General features: G+C 41.4%; 1 long non-coding RNA gene across 7 annotated transcripts in view; it reads left to right on the top strand.

Annotated features, from left to right (window-relative positions):
- LOC100650155 overlaps positions 1 to 20,220 on the top strand; it is a 133,302-nt gene that overhangs the window by 45,739 nt on the left and 67,343 nt on the right. Inside the window, exon 1 of one of the 7 annotated variants that reach the window (XR_007224505.1) lies at positions 2,546 to 3,044. The exons of 5 other annotated variants lie outside the window; for them this stretch is intronic. This is a non-coding gene — a long non-coding RNA (uncharacterized LOC100650155). Of the gene's footprint in view, positions 1 to 2,545; positions 3,045 to 20,220 lie in introns of those variants that run through there. One more of the 7 variants, XR_007224502.1, reaches the window with a different exon arrangement.

The raw sequence follows: 20,220 nt of genomic DNA, 5'->3' as shown, positions 1-20,220 counted from the left end.
CATATAGCACAAGTTCTAGAATATATCAGTGTAGTAATAAATCTCCTAAATATAGAAGAAGACAATAGCTTCAACTTATAAAAATAGTAAGGCTAAAATTATAAATATGATTCAACGTTCTATAATAATATATATTTACATATTTCTTAACAAAATAAAAGAACAATAAGGGCAACTCTTACAATGGAAGTTAGAAAACTGCACTACAAGTAGAATAGGTCATTCGTAACACAAACCTATTTTTTGCATGTTCCATAATGTTGATCTAAGTGATCCAGTGTGAAACGGACGATCCTTGAAGTTACACCTGGTCACAGAACGTATCGACTTTGCAATGAAATTTTTTAGAATTTTAGTTTAACTGAGGCAGTTTCTTCATAACGGATATGAAATTTATACTTCATTGGACGTTATCAAATAGTAAAACTGAGCATCCTCGCCATACGATTGACTCTTCAAAGGTTCTCGTGCTTCACGCTAATTAAGTGACGCGTGCGTGACTAACACTTTGGCATCGTTACTATTGTTTAGTCACTCGTGGATTACGCGAAGGGTTTACGGTACGAAGTTTTCGATTAAGCGTACTGCCACGTATTCTCCAACTCGGGCTCGTTTAATGTCAGAAACTGATAGCAAAGTCAGTTGAAACTTGGAAATCAACGTAGTTCGATGTATCTTACGAATCGAATGCAGCGTTCAGCTTGTAACATAGACTATAGAAATTCGAGACTATACCCTGAAATTTAACAGACTGAATCTCACCGGTAACCGACGCTGAATTTATTGGCAAATCCGTTGACCTTAATTCACCAGGAGCACGGAGGCAAAGAATTTAATAAAGTCACAGCCTCGAATCTTACGCGAATCCAACTGTGATCACGCGTTACTTTCGGGATTTGGATAATCGCTTTGCGTGGAGAACGGTTATTGAATTGATTTAATAATAATACACCGTAGGGTTCCGCGAGTTTGCCGAGAATTTCACAATCTTCTCTGTGTATTTTCGCTGGGTATTAAAACGAACGCTGTCGCTTTACGAAGGGTGGAAGAGAAGAAATGGAAATTTTTATCATTGAGAGATTGAGATGGTAAATGCTTCGAGTGTGAGAAATAAAGAGGATGTCCATGGTCTTAGCCTACTTGAAACCTAATCCAATTATTCTAGTACTGTCACCGTTTATTACTATGTTCAGAATAAAATTTCCATTCTTTTTCAGTAAAAAATAATTTACATATGTACAGGCTTTACGAAGTTAAAGAGTCTTTAACCCTTTGCACTGTTTTGTGAAACGCGCGAAAGAAAAACAGGATTGCATCCTGGAAATTGTTTCAAGATATATCATACATTTAAAAATTACAAAATACAACAATAGTGTGAATAAAACTGGTATTTAAGTGAATTTGTTTCTTCCTTTATTTATTTAAATTGTCTTTTAGTTCAAGTAAATTTCAAATAGAACATTTAAAGCGTCGGCAGCTGCCGGTAACGAAATTGAAATAAAATTCGCAGTGCAAAGGGTTAAATCGTATAAAGCAAATTCAACTTCCATACTGTTACGAATGACGATAGGAATTCCAGAGATTTTCAGTCAACGTGGTAAACACGGAAAATTGAAAATTATAATAACTGCTGCATTGGTGGCGTTTGTGAAAAACCAGGATGAGGAAGGGAGTCGATAAATTAAATACACCCCGAGCTCATTGCTTCTAATATCCTTGGAATGTACGATGCAGGTGCAATAGAATACACGTGCACTCTTTATTTCGCTCTTCGTGTACTCTGTATCTCTAACGTACTTCCGTTCTCCCCTCTCACCCTATCGACGACCCTTTCGTTTCGTTGAAAGGTACGAGAATCTAAGGAATGGAATCAAGTGGGGTAGGGGTTATATCGAGCGAAATTCTGTGAGGCAAGCGGAACTGCTATTAGAGGGAAACGAGCCGAAAAATGTCCACCTGTAGTAAAACCAACTATTTCGATAGTAAGCGTGATGCATTCTTAGATATACTTTGGTATTATTAGGTTGGCAATTAAGTGATTGCGGATTTTGTCAGTACCGCCTAATGACAAAATCCGCAATCACTTAGTTGCCAACCCAATAGTATCTGCGCCTTTGAGCAATTTTTATCGAATTTTCTTGTGTAATTAAAACTCGTGGAAGAATATTTTTATTATCTCACATGGCAAATGTTATCTGTAGGATAACGGTTTTATTTGAGTAGCAATAAAATAACCAGAGATTAATAAAAATAGTTAAAACGTTTACTGCTGCTGCACATGCTGTTGTCTATCAAGTGCATAGATGCGACGTACAAGTTACGAACGGATGGTGGATATTTATACATTTAATTGTAAATTTAATTATGTAAAAATGCATAGAACGTATATGACGTGTATACAAAATATAGAAAATATGGAAAGTACGCGTTACGGTATCGCAGTGAAATCAATTTCTATTTAGATCTCACTTCGTTGGTTACGTTAGCAGATGGTAAATTTACATAAATAACCATAGTTATAAACGTTGCGTAAATTAACGAATCCAAATGGAATCCAGTTGGAAAGAGTTAATCGGGCAGGTATTTTAAGCGTAACTCGCGTAATTCGTTTATTGTTGTAGTTACTCTGGCAAAGTACCGTCAATAGCACGTGCTGCGAATACCGCGCCAATTGCCGAGCCGTATCTACGCGAACATCGCGTTCGCGAGGTACGCGACGTGGCAAGGTAATAGGATCACGTTGCAAGTTATACATTAGATAAGTTAACCTTACTATCCGACAAAAGGTTCTTCATCAGGCGTAGTGACATCGGGTTAACTAATTGTAAGAGAAATTGCACGGTGCAGGTATTAAATGCTGCTGTGTAAGTTTAAGACGAATGGGTAGCTACATTTAGATTTATACCAGACACTCTATATTTGTAAGATGCTTTGTGTGTATACGTTTGTAAATGTTTTAAAGTAAAATAGTGTTTTGTTAATCAAGTTTATCTTCTTCATGTTACTCGTATTTTTGAATCTATAAGTTTGGAATAAGCTAACAAGTTAACACTAGAATTATCGATAGTTAACACGAAGCTATTTTTACCAAAACCAGTCAAAATGACTGGTTTGTAAAAGATACGTAATAATAGAATATTTTTATATTTATTGATTTATTACCTTCTCACAGAAGGAATTCCATGTTATGTAGTATATTGTTGGTATTACTAATCCATCTGGGACCATGATCCCTAAACGAGAGTTGACACATTTATAAAATTGTAGAACCAGGTATTTTAACTGGCGTGGTATTTCTAGTGTTAGCATCTAACAATCTAGCGATCGATCCAGAATTTTCCTGGTAACTGATATCATCATATCGAATGATACGCAGTAAAAATTTAAAAAACGTGTGAAAAGTTGTAAAAAACGAGGAAACTGGTTAATTGGGGTTGATAAACAGATTACAGGACCCTTTTACACTTTGACAAGTACCAGCCATTTTGACTGGTATTGGTATAAGTAGCCTTGATACAAAATTATTTTGAGTTTGAATACATAAAAAACAAAATAAAATTCATTATATTATTCTTTTAGTTATCGTTGCGAAATTCATTACACCATTACGAAAAATATATAACATAAAGTAGGAATTCTAAAATAAAATTCTAAATAAAGCTAATCAGTATCCAAATTTCAAAATTTCCAGAACAATGTATAAATATTTTTGATATTCGGTATCGGGTATTCGATATTCAAATTATAAGAATTAAAAGAATAGCACGCAAATGCTTTTGGTATCTATTGTACCTACTCTTGCAATTCACTGCCTTCGTGTTACCAATTAACAAGTTTGAAGCAACTCTACGGATACTGTTAATGTTTTTGGTAAAAGTGAAATTTAAAAGATATGTATAGCCCTAAAAAATATTTTCTTCGTTCGAAAGAAGCAAACGAATTCGAAGACTTGAACGAGACAGAAGGCAGACGACAGAGAATCACATAATTCATAGGAATAGCGTTTACCTCGTTCTCTGTCCTCCGATCGTTGCGTTCGTACAAACGGTTTCGCGCGCGTCCAATTTGCCACGGGGTTAAATTTTACGCGGCGCAGTTTTTAATGATTTATTCAGCGAGAAATTGAAGCGAAGCTGCGTGTTCGCGCGCGTTGCCCGTGTAATGGGCGAGAAATTCAAGCGCGGCTCGATGAACGAACCGTTAAAAGCGGCTCATACGGCTCTGCACACCGTATGCATCGCTATCGGGAAAGACGGATAGCGCCGTGGAAAATAACGCGTAATGAAATCCACCTTTTAAAGGTGTCACTGACGCGTGACAATGCCTCGTCGTTTTAATATTCATTACGGTAGCCCCGAAATAGAACGAGAGCGGAGGCTCGAGCTAGAATTTTATAGTTCCAACGACATTATCGAGCGTCGAATCAGGCCACAATTCACGTAGCCTCGGCTTGGTTACCGCCACGAACTGACGTCGTCGCAACGAACAATTGTTTGCACGCGTGATTATTTACGCGAGTCCGATGAATACTCGCACTTATAACCGGCGCTTATTCGTCGAAGGAACGGAACGCATGCGGCTACTGATTGGACAAATTGAACCGGTTCGATCGTGGTTCGTTTAGAAACTTTCAACGTGTGCTGGAAAAAAAGGGGCAGAGAGAAAACAGAGGAAAATAGGTTGAAGAGAGTTTGGGGCTTGCATATGCAACGCGAGCCTCCATAAACATCGTGCATCCAGCGTGTTCTCTGATACCTGTTTGCTTTCAATCTGCGGCTATTGCACGCATCTAGCTGACAACACGTCGAGAACTCGATTCATCAAGCGTGCGTGCGCTGATAGTCAACTTAACGCTCGTTTATTCTCGGCGCATACGTTGTTAACTGTTTAACAGATCGAAGAAGCGGAATTTTAGTCGTTTTACGTAGGTTTCGCTTGGCTTACGTTCAGTGAGCTTCCTAAACACGTCGCCGAATATGATAAACTTGACTGCGTATTCCTTCGTACGATGTATTATACGCGGTGTACTTGTATCGCTGATATAAAATAAATTAACGCAATAAATGAATGCACGTGTTTCGTGTATTAAAACTGAACAGAATCGAACGAAGGTAAAGGTAATTGATTAAATTGGCCTAACCGATCGATTCGTACGTGAGATTCAGCTGGGTCAAGAACCGAAAAACAATCGAAGCCAATTCATCACCGTTTCGGACGGTAGCCGGCGGCGGAGGTGCCCGGGGTTGATGTATACTCGCGATATAATTTCTACCCTCTGCAGCGTTGCACGTGAAATCGGCTTGCAAATAAGGCGGCGAGAAAGGGCTCGGCGCGGCGTGTGTGGCGTACAGAAGCCTGTTCGTACTGCCATTCGTCTTGGAGTTAAGCGGTCGGGTACTCTCGTACAGTGACAAGCTTTGGGACAGGGGGTTGAGAGAGGATGGGTTGGTGGTGGCGCGTCGGGACAGAAGGGATGGGTCTGTGGAAGGACTGGGAATTGGGTGGAAGGCCTCCCTCGTCTCTTCCAGCCATTGTCTCCACGAGTTCCGTTGTTTCGCCTAAATCACCACTGCCGGCACTGAGAGCTTCTCTTCTTCCCCCGAATTCAACCCTCTTCCATCGGCCAGCCGACTATACCGCACACCTACTACTCTGCCGCCCCTTTTGTCCTTTCCTCCTCTTTGGTTCCATTGCGCTGGCCAAATCTGTCTCCTTTTCTCTTTCGACTTCATTTACGCTGGCAGCCAGCGAGAGGGACGTTCTAACATTTAAATACCAAAGTATCTGTGCCTCGCGGCTTATAGAACTCCCTTTAATACCGTCCCTGGGCCTGTCTTACCGAGAGAGTTTCGCTGCTCTTGTCTAGGAGAACCCAGGGACGGGAATTTATGCAGCAACGTTGCGCCACAGTGTTTCTCGTTATACCGCCCTCTTACCACCATCTTCCTACCCCCATGGCCGCGAGACCCATATTTCGTCCCCTACCCTCTTTCTCTTCGGACGCTTAGATAACTCGGCCCAACGTCACGCCACCCGGTTTCTGGCCTTTGGTCATTTTTCTTCCCTAACGCTGCTTCTAATCCTGCCTTGATTATATTTCAGGGACCTAGATAAGGTTGAATCCTCTATAGATTGCACTTTATACCTTACTTCTCTTCCTCCCCTCCGTTTCTTTGTTTTTTTTTTTGCTTCTTGTAGAAATCTCGGAGAAACTAGCGAAAAGATATGTTTTGGTTTTATCAATGAATATTTATAAAGATATTTAATAACTTTCTTTTAGACTGTCTTTCATTCTATCAATAGCAAAAGATCTTGCGGGTGTGTCGTTAAAGAATTTTCAAATAAACTCGTTTCGTATCGCGCGCAAATAATTTATTTATATTTTCAAGTTCTTCTCTTCTCGCGATTCATTTCGAATCGTTTCAATTTAGCGTACTGTTTATCGAACTTCTACGAAACTCGTATTTCGCGAATTGCAACACGACCAAGTGGTACCGCGAAGGAAACATTCGGACAATAAAGTTTCCTAAAAATACAATTAGTTGAGACCGTAAGATCGCTATCGTAAATGGCTTAAGTCTTTTACATAGTAGCGCAGCTTAAGAAATGAAAGAGAATTTCGCCGACACCTCTGGTTGGTTTAATATTTTATCCAACAGAATTGTTCGCAGTACGCCTTGTTTAAGGAACCTTAATTTCGCTTCTCGCTTGAAACCTTCTCTAGATAAGATGCACCGACTCCCGACTGTTTGCCATTCTTCCTCGAAATTCTTCTTGCGTTTACCGAGCTTATTAAAGTTCCGTTTTATCGTACGTGGTCGCATAAAGCAGAGACCTTGGTGTTTTCTCCAGGCAGCCATACGAAATATTGCGTTCCCCTTTTCATCTCTGACGATGCTCGTATGCGGCGCTGCGATGAATGTTCCACTTAATTGTTTATTTAAAAATAATTTGTCTTGCAACGTTAAAAGCGGGTTGGACGAAATAGAGTTTACAATGCAAATGAGAAAAATGAAATAGCGTGGCTTGATGCATTTTGCGTGGGTTACGTAAAGATATATCCTTTCGTTATTAATAGACTGCGCATGTTTATGTGCAATTTGCGATCTAAATTCGTAGAAATGTATCGAATAGGATGTACAAGACCAAAAGTAAGGTATCTGTCGTAATATTCACAAGGAAAATTCACAACTTCGATCTACTTTTCGATATACATCAGATAGCTTTAATATATTTTTATCTAAGTCCTGTATTTCTTTACTTACGTTCGTAATATAAATTTGCATAAATACTCGCATGGTTTAGTTCCAGATCGCTATCTTTATTTTCTCTACTTATTGCAATATATTGTTCAATGTTTTCAGCTTTTCAGTTCAGTAGGAAAATATCTCGACTGTGTTGTGATTTACAACAATTTTCCGAATATCACTATCTTAACTTAAAAGTCAGATTTTTACGGAGATCGCGCGATGCAGCTCGAAATGTATTAATACGACGCGCGTTCCCTCTTCCTATATTTCTATTGATTCTTCGTGTTAAAATTCCCCGACGTTCTCTCTATGAACATGCAACGTATCTCACAGTATTTCATGGTTCTCAAGCCGACAAGGTGGTTTTATCGTTTCGTGCATCGTTCGTAAATACATTAATCCGTAGGTGGGACAGCTCGTTCTCTTCGACTAATAGTAATAACCCCGTCTACGGTGATATTTCATACGAGCGACGTTGATTAAATTCTCGCGGAGTTTAGGTTTACGTTTCGGCTTTATGCGCCGTGAAAAGTTATGAGCGTCGCGTCGCGTCGCGCGATTTCGATACGTTCGCCTCAGCTCGAAATTTGTTTCTATACACCCGTCATTTCTTTCTCCACTCTTCTATCGTATCTTTTCAAAATTATACGACAAAATGGCTTGCTTGGAAAAATAATCGCCGTCGTTCGGTGCTTCCGCTTTACGATCCCGACTTGGTGAACGATAGTTTATTATTTGGAATGAAATATACATGGAACGGTTGTTCCCTCGCGAATGAGTATCTTGCTGTTCGCGACTTTAAAAACAGGAACGTGAACTACACGATTGTTAAAAGTTTACTCGATTGCAATGATCGGCGACTACGAGACTATACGATGCTAAGCTACTACGATGGTTGGATGCTTGTTCTGTCACGTTACACGAAGAGTCTACAACTTGCGTCCACATTTTATTTTCCTTTATCACGAGAACCATCGTAAGAAGAAAGTTCTATTTCCGATCGGCGGTTATGCGTCGAATAATGGACAATTGGTTGAATTCTTTAAACATCGACAACATCTACGAATGAGTATCGTCTTCGATGTATTGGAGTGACGTACGCGTCACCCGAATTAACGATGATGATTGTAGGGATCGAGAGTTCGGAAGTTTATAGCGCGCCTGTTGCCACTGAGATGCAGGAAGGAACTTTAAATTCTCTGTTAATCTTCGGAAATTAAAAGCTCCCTTGGTTATAAATATAATTAAAATAAAATATGATAAAAGCGTTTACGAAATACCGAAGAATCGAATATAGCGAGAGAATCACACCCGCGTTATAAAGTCGGATTAAAACTATCGCGAACGTGTTAAGAATGATGGTTCGTCATGAAGAAAAATACTTCTCGTCGCGTGTGAACGAATGTTTGCGTTTGGTCGGTGATTATCACGAATACGAGAGCGTAGACTGGTGTCATAATGCACTGCCTGCGGGCACGTGAATAGGGAACAAAAGCCTTCCAACCAGAAACACCTCGGACCATAGCTACATTAGACACATTACGAGCAGAAATGAACGACTGGCAGAAAGGGAGGCACACTTTGTCGCGCGTCAGCTCGTAATAAAGTCAGCCTCGGTGTACAGAATGCGAGAAATATTGCTTCGTTGTTCGTTCCATCCCTTCTTTCTCCTGTTAGCCTTTCCTCAAAGGAAGCAGGTTGCGTGAGGCGAACCTGGTTTGTCTGCTCCAAAGTCGTAAAACGTCGTGTTTCTCTCTTCTAATTTTGAGTTGGCAAGCTTTTGTTCGGCCTTTCGAGACTGCAATTTGAAATTTTAGAGTAAAAGACGGAAGAGAAGACTTTGGTCTCGTGAACTCCAGAGTGCAACCACGAATGTCCTCGTGTCCGGCTAGTAAGAACTTTTCCTATTCATATTCTAACTTTTCGCTACACCATTTCAAACCATTTCCTTTTTTAACTAGAATGCTAACGAATAGAATGGTAGTGAATTTATACTAATTTAAATATAGGTTGTCCGAAAAGTTTCTTTCGTTTTATGAGGGAATAATAGACGTACAACGTTTTTTTGTTTTATATTATTTTATCGAATTACGTAGACTTGGTTTCATGTTTGTATGAAAGTGCACTGTTTGCGAAAGAAAGACACTTATACAACCTAATACATATGAATTTCAATAATAGATCAATAACAGTAAATTTCTAATAATTTTATGAATACGACTAAAAGAATGAAATGTACGTACTTTGTTCTAACTACTCGAACGTACTATACTTTGCGTATGTTACATATATTTTTATTTTATGCGTATTCTGTGGTATGTTTATACCTTTAAATTTCCCACAAATGCATAAGCATCTGCAGCTTAATAATAAATATAATAATAAATAATAAATATAATAAATCGTAAAGATACAATAATAAATTATCGCATGTTTTTTGATAAGTATATACACTTTCGATTTATAGACCGATAGCTGTATATAGAAAACGTATTAATTACGTATCCTAATTATTAATTTGCTATTAATCTTCCATTCGCTTTGGAAAAATTCACATATCATTAAGAAAGGTCGATCAAAGTATCCTGTCGCTTAAAGTTGCCAAGTGTATGCCACTTTTACGTATACGTTTCGTCGTTGTGGTACCAGGCAGGCAGCTATATCTACGTTTGCTTGGCTTGTAGGAAGCCGAAGGCGGCAACAGGGACTTGTTTTACGAGCAAGATGAGCGTACGTGATCGGACTGGTTGGAACTTCTAACCAGAACGTTTTTACTCCTGAAACTTTTTTAGGGGTCATTTCGTTTCGGTGCTCGTCACGATGTCGTGGATTTGATTTCCACTGAATTTACGAGTTCCCTTGGTGCCTTAATCCTCGGGGCGAAGAGTGGGCTCGAATAGGGATGAGCTTAGGGTGACGCGTTCGTTTGACAGAATTAAAAGCGACGAGCAGAGATTTCGACGATTATGATGGTTGCAAGTTTGTCTTAATTGAAAGGAGCGTGGTGAGGTTATTATGGGGTGTCTCGAGATGTTGATGGTAAGATGGTCGAGGGTGAAGTATACGGGGAAAGTTTGGACGATTTTGGACGTGAGAATGATTTAATGAGTTAGCAGGAGTTGTTGTCGATCAATCGTTAATTATATCGTTTTTATTTATCGCCGGCCACGTTCCTAATTGTCTCATATTCGACAAGGTATTTTTTAAACGAACCTTCTTCGCCAGACTAAATTTTTATCACAGAGAGTATATTTTCTACAATGGAAGCGGAGGAAATGGAATTTATATTACGCAATACAAACTAGAAACTTGGGTCTAGTACGACGTACAGCTGCAAAAGAATACGTTCACGAAATTCTGAAACAGATTTTTCTTATAGGTTGTACAAAGCACATTACGTGTTCTGAACGTGTATCAGAAATAATACAAATTCTATCAGCAATAAACGCTTTTAAACTGTACATTAAACTGTAAATAAATTATAAGCTAGGCGAATAGAAAAACTGAAAATAATCGAAAGTTTGGTGAAAAAGAAACTGCGTGGAAAAGATTGTGAGCAAGAATATCGGTAAAATTTGATCACACGTTGGTATACGTTCTTCGAAGTACAAAATACGTATATTCTCGTTCATTTCCACGATGAATAGGCTTCTCCATAGTTGGACGTTGTCGAAATTCCAGCGCCGACAGATAGTCTCTAGAATTTCAATTATCTCAGGCCTATCTCGTGCGGTGTGCGTTCGATCCTCGTTGCAAGGGAGCCGAGGTTCACGGTTCGTCAGGCCTGGTGAATTCGATTCGGCCGCAGCCCTATCTCGGTGCCCTTATTTTTCCTCGACAGACAGCGGAAAATGCGCGGCAGCAGGGAAATCCAGAGGTCGGACTTGGAACATGGCATGCAAACGAAAGCAATGGAGAAAGGAGGAAAGAAAAGGAGAGAAAACACGCGGCTAGTCACCTCCTTTTCTATCGTCTTTCACCCTAGCGAACGAACGATCAGAGGGATGAAAGGAAATGGAAAATAATGCGAGGCTGGTGGAAAGGCACGCGTGCGCGCTCTAGCAGCGAAAACAAGGAACACAGAGGGAAGGAGAAGGGGAGAAGCTGTCGGAGGAAGGAAAAGATGGAAAGATGCGGAGTCACGAGCGGCAGCGTGACTTTTCAGTGGGCTAGGCGAGCCATTAAAGGCGCTCGCAAAACAAAGCTTCGTTATAAACCTCGAGAAATACCTGCCATCTTTTACTTCCTTTTTTTTCCCCTCCGGTACGGTCTTTCCTCTTTTCTCTCTCCCTGACTTCTCCACGTGTACACAGAGTTGCAGCCTCGTTCCCCGTTTCTATACGCAATAATAATAAATGGAGAGTTCTTTACGGTCCTAGCCCAATAACTTTTCGCAGCAGCCTGTGAAAAAAACCTCGAAACGATGCCAACGTCTCCTCCAGATTCTGTTTCCTTTCCTTATTTCTTTTCCCCTTCTTTCTTTTTTGTCTTCTTTTTTTTCGCCCTCGACCTCGTATGGAAAACTGTTTCACGATTTGCATTACCAAGGGAAACGGTGTACTCGCGTACAGGTACTTCTTTTCCTCGCAGAGGAAAGATTATTAAGATTGTTAATTGAACGGTAGAAATTACCCTTGCCTGGAGAGCCGCCTGGGATTAACGAGGGAATTTTTTAAATTTTCTTCCCGTAAAAATGAAGCGTAAAGAATTGCATCCACTCCATTCTCGCCGTCTTCTCCGCTTCTTCTATGAAGATTCTCTTCCCGGGGAGACATTACGAAGTCGCGAATGAGACACGGAAGTTTTTAAAGTCACTTTGTTCCTCACGGGACAAAGGTCGGGCTCCCCTGAGAATAATGGATAATCGACGAGCTCCTTGATTCTCTATTATGGCGAAATAAAAGAGCAATTCGTCGAGAAGGTTGACTCGAATATCGGCTTTCCCTTCTCTCAGCTGGCTGTTTCTCTCGTCGAGGGGAACGCGGCTTCTTACGGTGCAAGAATATTTTTTTATAGTTAAAATTTTCTCCAGATGATTCTTAGTTTTATTGAAATTAAAGTAGATTTCGTGCTTTTTCCCTTCTCTGTTACTATTTTTAATATTATTCTATGGATTTAAGAAACTTTAGTTTCTTATTTTAATTCGATTAAACGACAACGACATTACTGACTGAGACAATAGCATTATTGAAATATGTAAATGAGGTAACTTATGTGTTTTTTCGTCAGACTCGCTACACAAATGGGCGACAAGAAAATATTACAATGAAAAAAAACATGATGTATCGCAATGTTGTAAATACTTTTGTTTCTTTAAATTTCATGAAATTCTAGAATTTATAACAAACATCGAGGTTTATCAATGCAATTCATTTTAAACTTGGCTCAATATAATCACGATAATCGGTCTCATCCTTCAAAATGTTTCCTACGATACACGCAATACAGTGACGAACGCGAAAGAGTTTCTAAAAGAAGGCGAGTAAAACGACAATATAATTTCACCAAATGGATTTATATTTAACAAGCACAATAAATAGATACAAACTTTATGAATAAGGTAAAACGTTTTCAGTAGAAAAATTGCTAAGATTTCTAGCGTAGCGTTTTTAAACTTCCTTTTATCCGCCACTGTACATTCGTACAAAGTTCTGAAAAACGTCGCAACATTTTCATGAGTAACTATAGTTGGTTTAAAGGATCGCCGCTTTGAAATGGACATGGTCGATGACGGTGACCGGAACGAGGTCGATTTACCTACGAAATAATCGTCGGCGGATAGGAACGAGTTCGCGGAAAGATAAATGGGACTCGCATGTCCTGCGACGCGGAAGATTTCCCCCAGGTTTTCAGGAATACGAGAGACGTTTGACGTACGTGGCACGCCGACACCGGCGTAAATGCGAGTTCACAAGGCAACTGGGGGGATTCCCAGGCGGATTGAAACGCGACGATGTCTGTGCGCGTACTGGCCAAGATGGGATCCGGCGCCGGTCATTTTGACAAAAGCCGCAACGTTCAGGAGGCTACGAGCAACAATATACGCGAACGAACTTCCACGGCACGTTTGGGAACAGCCGGATGCATTAAAACCATGCATCAGTAGATTAAAGTAAAATGAATCGAGTGGCGATTCGCCCTGGACACCGAACCAAATTAATTTTGTGGTAGAATTCTCGTATATCGTACGCGGATGCAAATTATGAAAATGGTTATACCGATTTTGGAACAATGGGCACCTATCCCACATGGGATTTTATCTCTATGTTTCTTATTCGATCGGTTCGACAATTCGTGTAGTCTTTTTCATTTTATATCGAACGTATAGCATTGTTCGTAAATATTTGGATACTTGCACGTTATATCGTAGAATAAACAGGGTGTTTACGAACTGTGGTGGACGGTGGTGGCTGAAGCAACTCGAGACGAGGTATATCTACGTGATAAAATAAATTCAAAATGTAGGACAATATTGTCTCACACGAAGCTTTATTTCTGAATAGATCGATATTGAAAATTCATCGAATATATTTTCTTGAAGTCGATCGATCAAGTTTTCTTTTTATTATTTAATTTGTACTTTACAATTTGTCCAGCTGGACATTTGGTAAATTTTTCTAGTTTAATTGCTAAATAACATGTGGATGGCTATTCCCAGCCGGATACCATCTTCGAGTTTGACTATTTTATTTCTTTAGTCAGGTCAGTGGGCTGTTTTCTCTTTAGTATTCTTTTTATGAGAGTCTTGCTCGCTTCAGCAGCTAACTGGCTTGTTGCTGTTCTTTCCTTGTATTTTTCTGCGTACCAGCCGATTTCTTCTTCGACCGTTGGTATTTTTAAGTCTTTGCGTCTATCCTTCTTTCTGACATACCATCGGGCCTTCGCTATTGTTTTCAGTATTTTCGATTGTACCGACTCTAGTTTATTTATGTGGCTCATTGCTGCTGTCCCCCATAGTGGTATTCCGTACGTGCAAATTGGTTTTATTATCGTTTTGTAGATTATTAGCTTATTTTCTATACTGAGTTTAGAGTTTAGAGTTTAGAGTTAGCCAGTACATCTTCTTAGTTGCCTTCTTAGTTGCTTTCTTACATCACTTAGTTGAAAATCCAATAGTATTGCTTCACATTCTCCTTCCTGACACACTATTTTTAACTTTTTAAAATAAATTTCCACGGACGTTGGAAAAGTTCAACCCGCCACTTACCATAAACTCGGTATCACGATCTTTTTTTCACTTTTCCTTCGGTTACCGAGTACGAAGGAGAAAGTGGAGCCAGCGGGTTGAACGGTTCACGAACGAGCTTGTCTCGATTTACAGCCCGCTAGGGACAGATTTCCGCTTTAAAACAATATCTTGCAGACTTGTCGCGAAACTGGATATCAGAGGCAAGAAAGAAGCACGGCAGAGGGTGTGTTATTTTTTCCAATATGCAGCCTATGGGATGGGCAGCGTTACTAGGGCGGGGGTGGCTTTCAGGCCATGATACCTTGCCTGGCCCCAGGGGCATGTAAACACCGGAGCGACTCGATGCCCTGTCAATCGACCACTTTCAGCTTCTAACCTGCTTCTCTTCCCTTTCTTTGCTTGCTTTCTTCTATGTATACTTTCGTATACAGTCATCGAGAAAAGCCTTGACTGCCTATCTTGAATGTCAGGTTCGAATTTCACGGACAATGGACTGTCTCGTTTGCCCATGTTCTCGAATTCGAGGGAAACCGGAAAGGCTTGAGAGAAACGCGAGAGAGGCGCAAACACTAGCGCGTTGCGCGTTTTGGCGCTGCTGAAAGCTTCGAGGATTGGAATTCGTGCTGAAATCTTCAAACTGCAAGGTTCAACAAAGAGTTGGTCTTTATGGACTTTGTCCCTTTTATCACATGGTAACCCTTTCTGTATTATCCGCGCGAAGATTGCCACGAATATTCGGTTGACGCGCAAGAAAAGGGTTAAAAATGAAGGATTTAGGGGGATCATTCGTTGACGTCGTCGATGGATGTATCGAGAGTAGCCGACAAAAATGAAATGTTTGGCCGCGATGCGATCGTAGGCAAACTTAAACACACGCACTTCCATTTTTCCGGCTTTATCAGCGCTCGGATATTTTGAATTGCAGATGGATTCGTGGAAATTGGCGCGCGTACACTGTGAAATCCAACGTGTTTCTGTTTGGCGGCCACGCGGCTCCGCGAAACGGTTTCAACGAAATTCACGCGACAGCGTAAAAGCTTGCTGACGGATTTGGTGAGAGGAAGGTTGGCAGCATTTTCTCGTCGAGCTGCTTTCCCCCATGGTCGTTTTAGGAAAAAGGGCGTTTGCGCTAAGGAGGAGTTTTTTGCGGCTCGCGATAACCTACCCCTTGCCGAGCCTCTCGCAACTCAACGTTTTTTCTTGATTTAATCCAGGCTAATGCAATTCTTCATTCTTCTGGGCTAAAGGCGCCTTTTTACCCGTTCCTAGCGAGTACTCGACGAAACTTGCCCCTCGAGATTACGAGCTTTCTCTCGGCTCACCCTTCTCCCTTTTTCTTTCCGTCGACTAGTCAGAAGGAGAGAGAACGAGCAGAGAAAACGGCGACGCGAAAGGGAGAGGCGAGCAATCAGCGTTTTACAATTTGCCAGCCGACAAGTAATAAATTAAGCGAATTTTATTCGCGCCCCGTATAACCACGTTAAATATTTATATTTGTGGCCGATTGCGAATTGCCACGGGGTGCCCACCCTCTACGCCTCTGGCCATCTGCTGGACTGCGTGTTAAATGCCTCGTCACACCCGTCTATCTATGGGGTCAATGTGAACGTATGACTGAATGGGGTTCGACAGGGATGCTGTACATGTACGTAGACGCGAGGATGTGTACAAATACAGTACGCAAAACCGATGTATATTGGTGTTTGCAATTGTACCTCGCGTCGTTCTTTGTAGAATCACCGTTATACTTTTACAAATATCGTTCTTTTGCTCGGTTAATAGGCCTGATGAAGGATAAATTGAAGTTAGGGGGATAAATGAGGTGTAAACGAAGGTTAAAGAAAGTCAGGTGAAGAGGAATGACAGAACAACGAGGGACAACCGGATAAAGATTCCTGCGAGGTGAATGAAAGTCGAAAGAGAGAAATGAAAGGCGGATAGGAATTAAATAAAGCGAAGGGCAAATGACTTTGATAAAAGTTGATAAAAGCTGAGCGAGGATCGAATTTAGATCGTCCGTGGTGGAAGCAAAGATGGAAAGTTAAAAACGTTTAAGCGTACGAACGCGAAACAAGTCGCGAATGCGACTATCTGAATGAAAATTGATTCGATTAAAACATAAAACATTACGAAGCCGTTCTTCGTGTCGGCTGAACAGGCTGCGTAAACGTGTATTTTCTCGAATATTTCCGCGAATACGACAGTTTGTTCGTTTAGTAAACGACAGCGGGCCATTGCGCGCGCCTTTAAATTTAGTTTGATTACGCGAGCACGTCGCGTCGAGTCGTTGCGCGTTTAAATTTATGCATGAAAAACTATTTGTACATAAATGTAGATGCGTGGGCGTATCATCGAGATCGATTGACGAGCGTGGCCGCTGGTATTTGCGCGTGTTCCGGCAGGCTATAGGGGTTGTGTATGTGTGTCAGACGTGCGGGTGACGGGAATGGGACGAGAGTCGAGGAACGGAGGGAGATGTCCAGGGTTGGTTGTCTGCGTGCAGGGGTGGTAGGGGTAGAACCCGACCTGACAGGGGGTTCATTCTATATTTTATGGCGGCCAACCCCCTGCAGTGGGATGCTACTAGCTGGGTATACCCATTGGCGATAAGGTGATAAGCTCAAATGTATTGGCTCCCATCAAATCGTGCGCTTTACTGCTATAGCCAGCCCCATAAACGCCGCTCACCCTTTCCACAGCTCCGGTTTGTACGTGGAAAAATATTTCTCGCCGCTCCAGCCACGGAAATTACCGTAGAACCATTACGTAGTTTCATTATTTTCGCTAGCTTTGCTCGTTAGCCGACAAAGAGAAAAAAAGAGAAAGCTTGGAAAGAAAAGAAAAGATACGAATGTTTAGAAAAGAAAGAAGAGGGAAAGCAAGGACGAGGATGGGAAAGAAAACGAACGAAATAGAATTAGCGAAACTGATACAGCTTTCTCGAGCTTGATCGTACGCGAACTGGCACACTGGTACACGCGCCATGAAAACGTTACAATTTTACGACGTACCTCGATGTCTTCTCTTTTCCTTCCTCTCGCTTTGTTGCGCGTGTATGGATGTATATAATAGATCGCGATCCCTTCCAACGGACATTGCTCGATATTAAAAGGCGTTCTCGTAATGTTCTCTATGCTAGGGCCGAGCGCGGACTAACGAGTTTTCCACGAAAGATTCATCGTTCCGGTAGCGGATAACGCACAGAAAATTGAACTCGAGTCGCGAAGAGCGCGGCTGCGATAAAATTGCAAATAAATTACGCTTGAATTTCCATCATCGAACGGGATAGGGGGGCGTGGCTGGGGGTGGGAAGCCACGGCGAGGAGAACCACGGCCAGATAGCAGCGCGTATACTTTTCATGGAGAAAGATAGAAAGGAGCAGTGCGCGCGGAAAAAGATAAAAAGATGGTGGAAAGAGATAAGACTTGTGTCTTGCTGCTCCTCGTCCCAACGTATAATATATATATATATATATACGCGAGAAGGAGCCTCGAGAGCCAATAATAAGTAAGCCAGCCGCTCGTTAAGGGTTGGTTAAAAATACGAAGAAGCCTTGTCTTTCTTTTCTTTTTTCCTCCACTTTTCTCTGCTCTTCCTTGCTTCTAGGGTTCTCCCTCTTGTCGGCAGAAACCGAGAAGGGTTGGCGGGGCGCCGTGGAAAATAATGGCTGGCCGTAATCGACGGCTCTTTTTTAGCCTGGTTAGGACTCAAGGACGAACTCACACCTCGCTCGTTTGTACTCGGCGAGTGCTCGCTTCCCTAAGTACATCGTTTAATCGAACTCGTAGAACGTTGGCGGCCAATTGGCTGATCCACGAAGATCCACCATAGATAAACATCTACCTATTGGATTTTCTCTATTCCATTACACGGAATTACACCAGCGATTTTAACATTTTCAACGCCATCGACTCAGACAAAGATTCACTCGCTCGATCACCGAGTAATCATGGGAACGCGAAGCGGTTAATGCGATAACACGAAGCATGAATAATCGCGGCGATAGGATCCGATTTCGTTGCAAGAGAACTTCGATTCGTGCGGAACTACGACTGATTAGGCATTAGCTTGTCACTCCTTTAATCTTCTCGTCAGGGGCAGAGCTACGCCACTCTGGCGTTCTCTGTTTGCGAAGTTGCTGGTGAAACCGCGTGCGACGATGCTTGTGTCTTCACGGTGACTTTAAGTAGCCGTAATTAAAGATGGCTATTCCGAAGGGGGTTGCGGATCCAGATTAGGGGAGACCGCAAGTTGGATTAAACAGATGACGTGAAACGCAAACAATGGAAAGGGTCACGAATATCTCCCCTTTGTTTTCTCATTTTACTCCACTTTTTCCACGTTTTTTCACCCCACGCTCTTTTCTTCTTCTTTGTTTTCTCTGCTTTTTCCTTTCCCTTTATTCCTTTTTATCCACCCTCTAACCTCTTTCATCGACGTTGCGTGTCCCAGTTCGACGAATCCCGAGTTTAGGATTCGATTATTCGGCTCGCGGTAAAATCTGATCTCTTTGCTCAATGGCTTTAAATTACTTTCATTAAACGCTCGCGCTGTTTTTATGCGGCTGAGTGTCCGAGGAACTCGTTAAGATCGATTCGATATCGAGTTGCCGGTAAAGGTAAGCTTTTATCGGTGGCTGTTAAGAAGGAATTATTGTTAATAAAAATCTGTTTTTTTACTCTCTCCCTTCCCCTTACTCGTTTTTTCTTTTCATTTTCTTCATTTTGCGAGATCTCGTTACCGTTTCTTTCCGATTCTTCTCGAATAATAGGATTCCTTCGATCAGCGTAATGAAATTTTTATCGCGTAGCCTACTACTACTTTCGTTAATAAATGCGAAAGTTACGATCGAGCAACGTTGGTTCTTTTAATCGAAAGTCATCGCCGTGTATACTACTATCAGTATCTTTGTTGTATCTTCAAAATTATGACAGAATCGTTGATTTTGTTACGCAAAATTAAAATGTAACGTAAGATCAAAGATGAAGATTAAACTAAAGAGTTTCATTGGAAGTATATTTTATATTCGGAAACGTGGAAATATTTGTAGAGGCTAACGTATTTACGTTTTCGTCCGGAAAGCGTGCCACGATCGGGTCAACGAAATCCAGAAAATTCTCCTCGTTGACGAAAGGTTTGTAATCGCCTGCATCCCTCCCCCCCCCCAAATTGGATTTTTCTAGGTGCAGCTTTCAGCCGACGTGAAGTAGCGTGTTGAGCTGCGGATTTATAAGGGAAAGCCCGTCCGCGATATTCGAGAACTTTCAGAACGACTTTACTTCTTAATAAGATTCAACGTTCCAAAATGAAATTCGAAGCTGTACGTACGACGAAAGTCGTTTAGTGGCAGCGCCGCACTTCCGCCAACTTTTCCAGCGAAACTTTCAAAGCTTCCTGCGTTATTTCCCCCTCCCCGTTTTCTCTCTCGTCCTCTTTCGCTCTTTATCTTCGTCTTGTTCCTGCCCCTCTGCTGCCTCTCCGTTCCCTTTCTTTTCGTTTTTTAAACGTGGTTTAAGAAGAAACGCTTCGCGAACTGACGCTGAATGCATTACGATGCTTTATGCAAAGCGTGCGCTCTTCCTCCTCTTCCTCGTCCTTCCTATAACGACATATTTCGTGGGATCTCACGGAAGCTTCTCCCTTAATGTTTCCTCGTTGTTGCGCCACTTCATGAACCCCCGGTTTCGCTTGCTCGAGCATCTTTTCATAAGCCGCGTTATTTTCCAGTTTACGACTCATTTGTTCGTTCAGTGAAAGAAACACAAGACGATAAGAAATCA

Source organism: Bombus terrestris, chromosome 7 (genome assembly GCF_910591885.1).
Source record: "Bombus terrestris chromosome 7, iyBomTerr1.2, whole genome shotgun sequence".
Classification (NCBI taxonomy): Eukaryota; Metazoa; Arthropoda; class Insecta; order Hymenoptera; family Apidae; genus Bombus; species Bombus terrestris.
Note: the sequence above shows the minus strand (reverse complement) of the source record. Positions and strands in the feature narration are given on the sequence as shown.